At 38.3% G+C, this 14606-nt stretch overlaps 2 long non-coding RNA genes across 2 annotated transcripts in view; one reads left to right on the forward strand and one right to left on the reverse strand.

The window, feature by feature from the left end:
- The window catches only part of LOC129534634 (uncharacterized), a 55574-nt gene that overhangs the window by 35269 nt on the left and 5699 nt on the right, over nt 1-14606 (reverse strand). The window contains exons 2-3 of the long non-coding RNA XR_008681279.2: nt 8049-8165; nt 7027-7091 (exon numbers count right to left, since the gene is read on the reverse strand). This is a non-coding gene — a long non-coding RNA (uncharacterized lncRNA). The remainder of the gene's footprint in view (nt 1-7026; nt 7092-8048; nt 8166-14606) is intronic.
- Nucleotides 1-14606, forward strand: part of LOC109027686 (uncharacterized) — a 71187-nt gene that overhangs the window by 33604 nt on the left and 22977 nt on the right. The window contains exon 2 of the long non-coding RNA XR_008681278.2: nt 7088-7244. This is a non-coding gene — a long non-coding RNA (uncharacterized lncRNA). The remainder of the gene's footprint in view (nt 1-7087; nt 7245-14606) is intronic.

The following is a 14606-nucleotide window of genomic DNA, read 5'->3' on the forward strand; positions in this document are numbered from 1 at the left end:
TTTGATCTATTGTAAATGGGATTCTTTTCTGAATTTCTTTTTTGGATAGTTTGTTTCTCTACAGAAATGATACTTATTTTTGTATATTTAATTTGTATCCTACAGCTTTGCTAAATTCATTCATTCTGTTTTTTGGTGGAGTTTTTAGGGTTTTCTACATATAACATCATGTTATCTGCAAAGAGACAATTTTAATTCTTCGTTTTCAATTTGGATGCCTTTTCTTTTTCTTGCCTGATTGCTCTGTCTAGGACTTCCAGTACTTAATAGAAGTGGCAAGAATGAGCATCCGTGTCTTATTTTTTATTTTAGAGAAGTTTTCACCAGTGAGTATGATATTAGCAATGGGCTTGTCTTATGTGGCCTTTATTGTGTTGAGGTATATTCCTTCTATACCTAATTTGTTGAGAATTTTTATTATTAAAGGATATTGAATTTTGTCAATGGCTTTTTTTCTGCATCTATTGAGATGATCATATGATCTTTGCCTTTCATTCTGTTAATGTGGTATATCACATTTATTGATTTGCCTATGTTGAACCATCCTTGCATTCCAGGGATAAAACCCACTTGATCATGGCGTATAATCTTTTTAATGTGCTGTTGGATTCAACTTGCTATTATTTTGTTGAGGAGTTTTGCATTTACGTTCATCAGGGATATTGGCCTGCAGTTTTCTTTTCTGTTAGTGTCCTTGTATGGCTTTGGTATCAGGGTAATACTGGCCTTGTTTCCATTTTTAAGAAGAGTTTTGAAAGGACTGGTTAATTTTTCTTTAAATGTTTGGAAGAATTCAGTCATAAAGCCATCAGGTCCTGGGCTTTTTTTTTTTTTTTTGATGTGAGACATTTCATTAGTTATTCAGTATCTTTATTTATTATTTGTCTTTTCACATTTTCTCTTCATGATTCATGGTTGATAGGTTATATATTCATAGTAGTTTATTTTTTTCTAGGTTGTCCAATTTGTTGACATTTAATTGTTTATAGTTGTCTCTTATGATCCTTTGTTTTTCTGTGGTATCAACTGTAATGTCTTCTATTTATAACTTTGAATTTTTCTTTTTTTTGGTTAATTTAGCTAAAGTTTATCAATTTTTTATATTGTTTTTTAAACTATTTCTTTGATATTTTTTTGTCATTTTTCTAGTGTCTATTTCATTTATTTCTCCTTTGATTTTTATTATTTCTTTCATTCTGCTAACTGTGGGCTTAGTTTGCTCTTTTTCTAGTTCTTTGCACTGTAAAGTTAGGTTGTTTATTTGACATGTTTTTTATTCATGTAGGTGCTATCACTATAAACTCTCTTACTAAAACTATTTTTGTTACATCCCCTACATTTTAGTATGTTGTATTTTCATTTTAATTTGTTTCAAGATTTAAAAAATTTCCTTTTTGATTTATTATTTGACCCATTGTTTAGGAGTGTGTTATTTAATTTCCACATATTTGTAGAATTTCGTTTTTCTCGTATTACTGGTTTCTAGCTTCACATCATTGTGGTTGGAAAAGATGCTTGCTATGATTTCAGTCTTCCTAAATTTGTGAAGACTTGTTTTGTGGCCTACGATATGATCTATCCTGGAGTATGTTCCTTGTGAGCTTGAAAAGAATGTGTATTCTGCTGCCGTTGAATAGATATTCTGTATATGTCTGTCCTGCCCATTTGGTTTATACTTGTTATTCAAGTATACTGTCTTTCATTATTGGTTTTTTGTCTGGACGATCTATCCATTGTTGAATGTGGGATATTGAAGTACCCTACTATTATTATATTGCTATCTATTTCTCCCTATAATTCTGTTTGTATTTGTTTTATATATTTAGGTGTTCCAATGTTGGGTGCAAATATATTTATAATTATTACATCCTTTTGATGAATGTTTCTGTTTATCATTATGTAGTGACTTTCTTTGTCTCGCGTGACAATTTTTGACTTAAAATCTATCTTGTCTGATATAGGTATAACCACCACTGCTGCTCTTATTTGGTTACCACTTTGCATGGAATATGTTTTTCCATTCCTTTACTTTCAATCTGTATGTGTCCTTAAAGCTAAAGTGAGTCTCTTGTAGGCAGCATATTGTTGGGTCGCTTTTGCTTTTTGTTTTTAAATTTAGGAAGCCATAATATTTTTGATTGGAGTCCATTTATATTTAAAGTAATCACTGATAGATAAGGACTTACTATTGCTGTTTTATTAATTATTTGCTATTTTGTAGTTCCTTCATTCCTTTCTTTTTTACTATCTTCCTTTATCATTTGATAATTTTTTGTAATGGCATGAGATATGATTTAATTACTTTCTCTTTGTCTTTTGTGTATCTGCTACAGGTATTTTCTCTGTGGTTCCTTTGAGGCTTATATAAGATATTTTATAGTTTTATCAGTGTATTTTAATCTGATAATGACTTCAGTTCAACCACATTCAAGAACTCTACACTTTAAAATTTCCTTCCCCCCATTTTGTTACTGATGTCGCAGTTTACATCTTTTATATATTGTGTATTCATTATGTATTCATTAATATATTATTGAAACTATAGTTATTTGTAATACTTTTGTTTCTAAATGTATATACTAGAGTTAAAAGTGACTTACATACCACCATTACAGTATTAGAGTATTCTGAATTTGACTATATTCTTACTTTTACAGTGAGTTTTATACTTTCATATGTTCTCACGTCATTATTTTAGCATCCTTTCATCTCAACTTGAAGAGCTACATTTAGTATTTCTTATACTGCAGGTCTAGGTTGATGAACAACCCCAGCTTTTGTTTGTCTGGCAAAGTCTTAATCTCTCCTTCATTTGTAAAGGACAGCTTTGCTGGGTATAGTCTTTTTGGTTGAAGGGGCTTTTCCTCCCTTTAGCACTTTGAATATATTATCCCACTGTCTCTTGGCCTGCAAGGCTTCTGTTGAGAAGTCTGCTGTTAATCTTATGGTGGCTCCTTTGTATGTGATGAGTTGCTTTTCTGTTGCTTTCCAAGTTGTGTTTTTCACTTGACAATTTGACTATAATTTGTCTTGGTGAAGATCTATTTATATTTCATCTTTTTGAGGTTCTTTGAGCTTCATGGATCTTGATGTTCATATACCTCTCCAGATTTGGGAGTTTTCTATCATTATTTATTTAAAGTCTTTTTATCTTAAATTATTATGTATACATACTAGTTGTACATATTTATGGGGTACATGTGATATTTTGATATAAGCATACAATGTAGAATGATTAAGTCAGAATAATTGGAGTATCCATCACCTCAAGCATTTATCATTTCTTTGTTTAAGGAACATTCCAATTCTACTCTTTTAGTTATTTTGAAACATACAATAAATTATTGTTAACTATTGTCACTCTACTGTGCTACCAAACACTAGATCTTATTCCTTCTATTTAACTGTGTTTTTATGCCCATAAAATGATTTATAAACCATTCCCTGCTTATCCCCCTCTTTCCCACTACCCTTCCCAGCCTCCATTGGATACCCCAATTATTCTGATTGTAGATCTCCATTTCTTTATGGTCATTACTGGTGCTTAATTTTGTCCCTTTGGTGGTGTCGTGTTTCCCTGATTATTTGTGATTCTTGTGGCCTGAGTTAGTGTTTGCACATTTGAAGTAGGCATCTCTTTGAGTCTTTACAGACTGGCTTCAGCAGGTAAAGCACTTTAACATTCAGCCCACCGAGAGATTCTGGGCAGATCTTATAGTGGGGTCTGTGGGTGGGCTTGCTGCTGGAGCCCTTAGTAGAGCTTTCATGATGCCTGGACCAGTGGGTGGGTGAGCCTGGTACCTCAGTCCAGTGAGGCACACCTAAGTATTAGATCTGCATGGGCAGGCCTGGTGCCTGAGTTTGCAGGAGGAGGTCTGGAGCCAGGGTCTATGTGTACAGGCCTGGATCCTGGGTCTGCAAGGGCAGGCCTGTTGCCTGTGTGGAGGCTGGCTTGAGACCTGGTTCCACTGGGGCCCAACCTGGCATTGAGGTAGGCTTTGAGCCTGAGACTGTGGGTGTCAGCAGGTAGAGAGTGGGTCTGAAGCCTGGGTCCAGTGAGTCTGATCTGGAGTGTGGGGTCATGGGGGTTGGTCTGGCACTAGGGAAAGTGCTCACCTGCAGTGCAGGGTTATGGGCTCCAGCCTATCACAAGGGTAGGCCTGGAGCTGGGACCATAGGGACTGGTCTGCCACCAGTGCTCACTGGGATGGTCCTGGTGCTAGGGTCTGCAGCAAATATGGGTGCTCTTTTTCCTGTTTTTCCTCCACATCAAGGGTATCTCTTTCTAGACTGCACTGCCTGTGCTTGGGGAAGGCTGTCATGGGTAATGTAACACTGTCCTGCCCTGTTCAGTGTATGTTTTCTTAGATCTGTGCTCCACCCAGGTACTCTAATCCCTCATCTGAATTCCTAGCTGTTGTGAAGTTATTTTTATGCATGGATAGTTATTACAAATTGATGTTTCTGTGAGGGAACAAGTACTGGAAACCCCTATCCCTCCATCTTGTTGCTGTCAATCTAGGTCTCCAACATTTGTGTTTATTTTACTTAAAGTTTACTGAGCTTCTTGGATGTATTGATTAAAGTTTTTCACCAAACTTGGGAAGTTTTCAGCCATTATTTCTCCTCCTTTCTCTCTCTCCTCTCCTTCTCATGCATATGTTGATGTGATTAATGATGTCTCACATTTCCACGAGGCTCTGTTTATTTTTCTTCATTCTTTTTTCTCTCTGTTCTTCAGTCTACATAATCTTTATAAATATAACTACAAAATTGTTGACTCTTTCTTTTGCCTGCTGAGAGCTAATGTGTCCTCACACTCCAAAGAGAGAGCAAGCAAGCTCTTTAGTGTCTCTTCTTGTAAGGGTGCTAATTCTATCATGAAAGTTCCACCCTCGTGACCTCATCTAAACCTAATTACTTCTGAAAGATTCCATCTGTAAATACCATCGCGCTGGGGGTTAGGGCTTCAACATATGAATATTGCAGGGACACAGACATTCAATCCATAATAGCAAGTTTCAGTGGATTTCAGAAGCCCCTAAGGCAGAAAAGCAAAAGCACCTTATTTTTTGTCCACTTGACCTGTGTCTTATGTTGGACTGAAATGTAGGTCTCCTAATTTTAGTGTAGTTTTGTATATTTCTCTCTATATATCTTTAACTTTCTGATTTATAAAGGTAGGTGCTGTGTTATTTGTGTCATATATATTCATAACTGATATGTGATCTTTGTGAATTGTGGCTCTTGGCATTATCAGATATTTTGTTGTCTCACTGTTTGTCCAAATTCAACATTTTCTGGTATCATTAGCACAGTCTCTGTTTTCTTACTATTTTGTTTGTCTGCCCTATACTTTTACATCTCTTGACTTTTACCAGCCATTCTGAATCACTTTGATTTAGGTATATCTCCTAAATGCAGCATAGAGTTGGGTTTTGCTTTGTGGGTCAATCTGCAGGTCTTTTCCTTGTGATACATGGGTTTCTATTTACATGTATTGAAATGAGTGACAGGTTTGGTTCAATAGCTATTTTAATGTTATATTTACTGTGTTTTGTTTTACTTAATATGTCTCTTTATGTAGTCTGTTTTCATTGCTCTTTAAACATTTTGTTTTGATGTTTAGAAACATTTGAACATGTGTTCTTTGCAGTCACCTTCCAGTCTTCACATGTCATTCTCCCTGTGTGCATGTCTGTGTCCAGGTTTCCCCAAAGGACATTAGTCATATTGGATTAGGCACCACTCTAGCCCAGTATGGTCTCGTCTCAACTAACTGTATCTGCATGACCTTATTTCCAAGTAAGGTCACATCCTGAGGTGCTGCAGGTTGGGACTTCAGCATATGAATGTTGGGGGGACACTATTCAACACGTAACTGCCTCCATCTTTATATCCATCGTGGTTGCCTCAAACCCTGTCTTTTGATTCCTTAAGCTTCTGAGGCTGTGGGTTTCTACCCAAGATTTAGTAAACTCTCTGAGGAGAACTGTGGGCTGCCTGCCCTCAGGCTAAAAGCCATTAACATGGAAAGTTTACACAGTGCTATTCTTATCTTCTGCCAAGTGCCAATCCTCTCTCCCTTTCTGCTTCCTTTTGGTTGTTCTCCAGAGCCATCAAGTAGTTCGTTTTTATATTTGGAATGGAATTATGGTCATTATTTGCAAGAGAATTGGCCCAAAGCAGCTCTTCCACTATTACTGCAAGACTCTCATTTTATTTCTTCCTGGGGTTTTGTTTGCTGTTTTTTTTTTTTTCTTTTGTCTGTTCCTGTTCTGGGTTTTTTAATGTATCATTCTAGGTGTTTCTTTCAGATCTGCAAATGGTAAAAAATGTTACATTCAGGTTGGTAGCGTGCATCAGTTTCTTCATTTTGTGAAAGGGAATTTTTATCAGTTGAGGTGTTTGATTTTTATTTTACATTCCCTTTATACAGAGACTTCATTTGGATGTTATCTGCCCTTTCCCATTCATCTGGAAATGTCCCATCTTTTTCCTGGACCAGCAATATCTGGCAAGGGTAAAGATTTTAGTTGGCTGACTATATTTCACAGTTCAAGGGCACCCTCTGCTGTTGACTGAAGAGAATTGCAGTTTCATTAATGTTACAGTTTTGGTGGGGTATTTTTTTTTTTTAAATTTTGTTCTAGTGGAACTTTTAATTTTCAAAAATATATTTATCTTCCTCAGATGTGAATCACGTTTTTTGTTTCTTGATCTCTGTGGTTTTTTCAAGTACGTGTATTCATTTTGTGAAAATTCAATGAGCTCTACACTTTATATGTGCATATTCAATAAAAAGCTAAAAATAAACAAGTCAGTAATTAATGCCTAATGAATGAAACACAGAATTATATTTGATAAAATTATCTTCTACCCTCCGACTTTGTTATGCCCTACCTGTTATTTTTGTCCATTTGTTATCTAAAAATTATATTTTGTACACATGCCCAAAAGGTATGTTTTGTAAGTACACTTAAAGGTATCTTAAAATTACTTGTTTTTGAATCATTTGATACTTACCACCAGTCTTTTCAAAGTGTTTTTATCATTCATGAATTCTTTATCTTGATTCTTCTTACAGGTAGCTGAAATACAACATCATAATTTTTACTGGAAAATAGCCACAATGAAGGAACACCACAATTTCACCATGAAAACCAGCACAACCTTACACAGATGACAAACATTTCCCCTCAAAACTTGTTAAACTGTATTTGGGCTGACCAAATTAACCAGAGGTAATTCTATTTGTGGGGGAGCAGGAAGTAACTTGATAAAATGCTCTGAGTTTATATATCATGTCAAATAAATAGCATAATTTTAAAGGAAAAAAACTTGTTAGGCAGTGTTCTCTTATTTTCTGACATCACATATTGTGACAGAATGTAAGGCCAACCTGGTTTTTACAAATTCCGTGGTCTAATTTTTTTGTTGTTGTTAGTGTATAAAAATAGCATTGACTTAAAATTTTTAAAATTTATTTTATTTAGTTAATTAATTTATTTTGAGACAGAGTCTTGCTCTGTCACCCAGGCTGGAGTACAGTGGCACAATCTCGACGGACTGCAATCTCCGCTTCCTGGATTCAAGCGATTCTCCTTCCTCAGCCTCCCGAGTAGCTGGGACTGCAGGCGTGTGCTACCACGCCTGGCTAATTTTTGTATTTTTAGTAGAGAGGGGATTTCACCATTTTGGTCAGGCTGGTCTCAAACTCCTGACCACAGGTGATCTGCCTGCCTCAGCCTGGGATTACAGGCCTGAGCCACCGCACTCAGCTGAGACTTTTTTTAATGAATGTACTCCTGGTTGTTTTGTTGTTGTTGTTGTTGAGACAGAGTCTCGCTTTGTCGCCCAGGCTGGAGTGCAGTGGCGCTATCTCGGCTCACTGCAAGCTCCGCCTCCCAGGTTTACGCCATTCTCCTGCCTCAGCCTCCTGAGTAGCTGGGACTACAGGTGCCCGCCACCACGCCCAGCTCATTTTTTGTATTTTTAGTAGAGACGGGGTTTCACCGTGTTAACCAGGGTGGTCTCGATCTCCTCACCTCGTGATCCGCCCGCCTTGGCCTCCCAAAGTGCTGAGATTACAGGCGTGAGCCACTGCGCCCAGCTCCTGGTTGTTTTTTTACTCTTCTCTTGACATACTTCTCACACACTGCATTCTGTTGCATAAAAGGAATTACATGGTTTTGAATTACAGATAAAGATGGACATTGTCTATGTGGTAAATACGTGGTAGTTTCTGGGTGTCTTTTTATATGCTTCATATGAAAAATGATCGTACGTAAAACTGTCTCTTTCGGAAGGAACATAATCTGGACCATTCAGATACACCGAAATTCAGCTGTTTTCTACATCATCTGTGTGGGTGTAGCTAAAATATGAGCTTTTAAGCTTAAAAACAACTTCTGCATGTTATTTGGAAATATTTTTTACTGAATTTCTCAACCACCCCAAAACTTAAAGGGCAAATTTAAAATATGCATTTAATGCCTTAGTATTTTAGAGTATAGCTTTCAACAAAGTCCTTTGAGCCTCACTGTAAAAAATATTGACTTTTTAATATAAGTCTTGTGTCCCATGTCCTTGCTAATTCATTATTTCTAATCGTCCATCTGTTGATTCTTTTTAATTTTCTGCTTATACAATTGTATCATTTTTGAATTATGAAACAGATATTTCCTAAATTCCATCTGCTGTTTCTGTTGGGCCCTTGTTCCCTTGCTTTGCTGTGAAATAGCAAGTGCCTTCAAGGAAAAAGGCAGTAAACATGAGGTTGGCCTCGCTGGTCTCAGGTATCACAGTTCCTCAAATCCTGTCTTAGTTACATGCTCTCCAAAAATTTAAAACAGTTTTTTAATGTATATGGTATATCTTTTACAGTTGTTTTCTGTAGGACATTTATAATCTTGATATAAACTCTTCCATCATGGCTGGACCAAAACGCAGCCTGACTTTTTCCTTTGTTTGTAAACTTTATTTTCTGTTTACATGCTGATAGAATTTATTCTTTGCTCTTAAAATTTAATATTAACCAAGAAACATATAGGGCCTTCCATTATTTGCTTCATGGGCATCCTTTCAATATGCAGTTTCAGGTCTTTATTCTGTTTTTATTTAATATTCATCAAATATTATTCCATTTATTTTGTTCATAACTCAGTAAAAATAGCCACAATTAAAGAGCAATCCTTTGTAGTTTCATCAGTAAGATCAACATCTGCCTGCCTTTGCCATCCTTGGTTGAAGGATCTCTCGTCTGGATCAGACCCATTTCTTCCCTTGTGAATTAATCTATTAATCTCCTTTGTCTTCAGTTCACTCCTGCCTACTCGACAGCATCAGCAAATAAACACACCCAAGTATCTCCCATCTTAAGAGAAGAAAAATCTGCCCTTCCCACAGGACTCCGCCCAAGCTCCATCTCACTTTTTGTTCCCTATCAGAGTAAAACTTATGGAAATTCTCTTTCTTTTTTCTTTCTTTCTCTCTCTCTCTCTTTTCTTTTCTTCATTCTCCTCCATGAGTTATCGGTAGTCAAAGCTACCGATAGCCTCCATGTTAAAATACTGTCAATACTCACATCTCACTCGACCTCTCAAAAGCACTCAAAATATGTTTTTCCTTTGGCTCTAGTGACCACACGTTTGTCTGTCTTTTCACCTATTTCCACATCTTTTTTTCTATTTAAATTCCCTGTCTAGACCGGGTGTGGTGGCTCATGCCTGTAATCCCAGCACTTTGGGAGGCTGAGGCGGGTGGATCACCTGAGGTCAGGAGTTTGAGACCAGCCTGGCCAACATGGCGAAACCCCGTTTCTACTAAAAATACAAAAATTAGCTGGGTGTGGTGGCGCATGCCTGTAGTCCCAGCTACTTGGGAGGCTGAGGCAGGAGAATCATTTAAACCTGGGAGGCAGCAGTTGCAGTGACCCAAGATCGCACCACTGCACTCCAGCCTGGGTGACAGAGCGAAACTCCATCTCAAGAAAAATAAATAAATAAATAAATAAATTCCCTTTCTAGATGATCTAATCTGGTCCCTCGACTTAAATATCACTTATATGCTAGTGACTCCCAAATGTAGACATTTTTAGCTCTGGGCATTCCCTTGAGAAATGGGGTTGTCTCTCTAGTAGTTCATCTAACGTATGCACGTGGATGTCAAATGGATTTGAAAGCTAAGACAGCAAAAATTAACTTCCTTCCCTCTCTGCAAGCCTGTTCTCATTTGCCCTCATTTCAGTAAACAGCCTCATCAAATAGTAGCTCAACTGAAAGACATAAGGGTCACCTGTGATCCCTCGATTGCCTTCTGCCAGGTGTACCTGCAAAACACATTCCCCAAATTTTCCTTATTTTTTGCCTGCTACCACTGAAGTTCAAGGCACCATCATCTCTCACCAGTACCCGCTTTCTAAGTGGGCTCCATGGTTCCATGCTTGGCCTCCCCAACACATCCTCCAAGCAAGAATTACCCCCCTTTAAAATGTGATCTGTATCACATCATCCTCCGAACTGAACCCACCAGTGGCTGCCTAGGAGTAAACTCCAGATTCTTCACCACAGTCTACAGTGTGTACTTGCTGTGGTCCCTGCCAACCTGTCTGATAGCATTTTTTATTGTTCTCTTCTTTTCTCACTACTCTCTTCACTGGCATTCTTTTTGTCCCTCAAAATTCATTCCCACTGCAGGGTCTTAGTATTCAGCAGTTTCTTCTGTCGGAAATACTCTTTCTTCAACTCTTCCCGTGATTAACTCCTTTTTTCATTAACCAGGTGTCATCTTAAATGTTGCCTGCCTTTCCCGAGCCCACCTCTTCCTGACATTCTCTTTATCATCAGGAAAGGCAGGGTAATGCTGTGGTAACAGATTGCAGTGGCTTCAAACAACAAAGGTTTACTTCTTGCTCACTGTACATTGCAGGTTGCAGGTTGGCTGAGGACCCCAATCCATGCTGTCCTCACTGTGGGCTGAGGGAACAGCTCCTATCTGGAACAATGCCTGTCAGGGGAAAAGAAGGCTCTGGAGGGCGCTGCAAAGGCAACCGAACGCTTGGCTTGGAAATGACATGCATCATTTCTTTTCTTTTCTTTTTTTTTTTTTTGTCTCTGTCGCCCAGGCTGGAGTGCAGTGGTGCGATCTCGGCTCACTGCAACCTCCTCCTGGGCTCAAGCGATTCTCCTGCCTCAGCCTCCTGTGTAACTGGGATTATTGGCGCCCGCCACCACACCTGGCTAATTTTTGTGTTTTTAGTAGAGAGGGGGTTTCGCCTTGTTGGCCAGACTGGTCTCCAACTCTTAGCCTCAAATGATCCACCTGCCTTGGCCTCCCAAAGTGCTGGGATTATAGGCATGAGCCACCATGCCCAGCTAACACGCATCACCTCTGATCACAAGTTATTGGCCAGACTAGTTACATGGCCCTACCCAGCCACAGAGAGCCACAAGAAATAATCATATAGATTCCCAGAAGATAACCAGCTCTAATGGCTATCACAGATTTTACACTTAAAAAAATTTTTTTTTTGAGAAAGGGTCTCACTCTGTTGCCCAGACCGGGGTGCAGTGGCATGATCTCGGCTCACTGCAGCTTGGAACTCCTGGGTTCAAGCAATTCTCATGTCTCAGCCTCCCAGGTAGCTGGGACTACAGGCGCATGCCACCACACCCAGCTAATTTTTGTATTTTCTGTAGAGACAGGGTTTTGCCATGGTGGTCAGGCTGGTCTTGAACTCCTGGGCTCAAGTGATCTGCCCACCTTGGCTTCCCAAAGTGTTGGGATTACAGGCGTGAACCACTGCTCTGGGGCCTCCGTCACACTTCTTATATTATTCTGTTTATACAATGTTTTTCTACATTGAGAGATAATAAATTCTATGTAACCATCATCCAGGTTAATAAATAAAATAATTCCAAGGTCTTAGAAGCCTCTCCTTAATGCCCTTCCCTCTGTCAAGGAGCTCACCACCATCCTAACTTTGGGGTTAATAAGAGCAATGCTTTTAGTTACAGTTTTACCACCAAAGCATGTATTTTTTGTTTAGTTTGAGCTATTTTGGACTTATATAAGTGGCAGTATTTTAATTTGTTTCTTTGAATGAATGCAGTGTTTATAAGGTTTATCTATATAGATGAATGTAGCTATTTTTTAATGTATCTATTTTGCCAGGCATGCACCTGTAATCCCAGCTCCTCAGGAGACTGAGGCGGGAGGATTGCTTGAGCCCAGGAGTTCAAGACCAGCCTAGGCAATATAGTGAGACCCACTCAATCAAGTAATCAGTCAATTATTTTTGATAAATAATACATGTATCCATTTTAATGTTAAGGTATATTTGTGTTGTTTTCAGTTTTAGGCTTTTGGAAACAATGCTTCTGTAAATATCCTAGTACCTGTCTCATGGGTGTGAAGTTGCTGAATCGTAGGATGCATGCATGTTCGTCTCTGCTAGATCATGTGAAATTGTTTTCAAAAATGATTTAAAATGCGCTCCCAACACTATGAGTTCCAGCTGCTCCATATCTTTACCAATGCTTGGTATTGTTGTACATTTTTTTTTGTTTGTTTTGAGACGGAGTCTTGCTCTGTCGCCCAGGCTGGAGTGTAGTGGCGCGATCTCAGCTCACTGCAAGCTCCACCTCCCGGGTTCACGCCATTCTCCTGCCTCAACCTCCCGAGTAGCTGGGACTACAGGCATCTGCCAACTCGCCCAGCTAATTTTTTTTTTTTTTTTTGTATTTTTAGTAGAGACAGGGTTTCACCGTGTTAGCCAGGATGGTCTCGATCTCCTGACCTCGTGATCTGCCCACCTCGGCTTCCCAAAATGCTGGGATTACAGGCGTGAGCCACTGCGCCCGGCCTGTTGTACTTTTTAATTTTTGCCAATCTGGTGGGTGTATGATGGTCTCATTTTGTTTTTGCTTTGATAACTAATGAAGTTGACCACCTTTACATATGTTTTTTGTTTATTTCTTTAGTTAGGGTATTCAGTTTATACTTACTGCCCCAGCATAATTATTAAAATGGTCCCCCTTTCATTCTCTAACATGTCTCGGTTTGGACAATACATTGTATGGCACCCTAACCTTAGTGGGGTCCCTCCGCTAACATGGAAATTTCCTTCTTGCTCGTTAGTGTTTAGGATGATGTGGTCTGGCATCTCTGAGGAAAGAAAAAAAATGGGATAAATACAGAAGATTGAGTAAAAACCAGATGAGAGGGAAACCAAACTCATTAACTGGGATTACTCAGTCTGACTCAGGATGACCATTTCCAAAATAATGTGTGATGGAGCCTTCAAATGGGTACAAAGCAGATGAGTTTGAGCAACATAATCCAGCAGTAAAAGTGAAAGAATTTGTTTACCCATTTCTCAGAAATGACTCAAGGCACGATCATTATTTGAAAGCTGGTCACAGTGTCTGCTGCAACCACTCACTCCCCCTTCAGTCTGTAACAAATCTCTTAAAAGCTGACATGTGAAACCAATAGTATGTTTCTTACCTTGAGATCATCTTGTGAAGTTTCTTACTCTACTTTTTAAAATGTGTTTGTTAGATTTTATTTTCTAAGTAATATTGATTAAAAATATTTATACACCTACTTTTAAGTCCACAGTTTAGCACTTTTTTGTATGGCTTTAAAAGTTATAGCACAGGGTCTTTACATTAAGGATTGGGGGAAAAGATTCCATTCAAAACAAAGCCTGATGATTATGGACATGTTTTTCTCTGTACTTTATTTTAAATACTTTAATTTTTAAACGATGCTCATCTTTTTTTTTCATCTGGTGGTAAAATACTAGTGCAACTTTTCATCAAAAGAAAGTTGACCACAGATGTAAATGAATTTTCCCAATTGAAAATTGCCCTTCAGCTGCCACTAAATAAAATTTCTCGACCTAACTTAAGTGAAAAGAACTGGTGGTTGTCATTATAAGTAAAAATATAAAGTATCATAGCATTGTCTACATTGCTCCTTACAATACAAACTTTGAAAGAACCAGAGATGCTTTATAGGAGTTTAGTCGGTTTTGAAAAGGCACGTGTGTGTGTGTGTGTGTGTGTGTTTTAATATTCTAAAAATTTTCCCACCACCACTCTTTGTGTTGCAGAGACAGCATTGGTGACTACAGGGCTAGACAAGAACATTTGTTCAGACTAAAGAAAGCCAGAAGCCAAAATTCAGCTACACAGTAACAATGTACTTTTCATCATGCAGCCTTGTGTTTCCTATATATTTGATTTTCTACTATGCGTTAGAATACATAAACTTGTATTCTAATGATTTAAGTTTGATTTCACAATATGGAAAAAATTTGAGGAAGAACATGGCCTGGGAAAGAGAAAAGGGAGAACTTTTACCACAATGAACATAGATACATTCGTACCCCACTATATGATAAGAATATAATCCATTTAAGTTACGGAAAAGATCCCTTCAGTTATGGGAAAGATCCCTCTGCTGTGGCATTAAGTTGGGGGAGGGGAATTAACTTGTTCCAACAGAAACAGAAACAACAGGAAATAGCTTAACTTTGGTCCACTTGTCTGTTAGCTGAACGACAGTCATACTGCCTATAATCAGTTCAGAAACCCAAC

The sequence above is a fragment of the Gorilla gorilla genome, chromosome 6 (genome assembly GCF_029281585.2).
Source record: "Gorilla gorilla gorilla isolate KB3781 chromosome 6, NHGRI_mGorGor1-v2.1_pri, whole genome shotgun sequence".
In the NCBI taxonomy this organism is placed as follows: domain Eukaryota; kingdom Metazoa; phylum Chordata; class Mammalia; order Primates; family Hominidae; genus Gorilla; species Gorilla gorilla.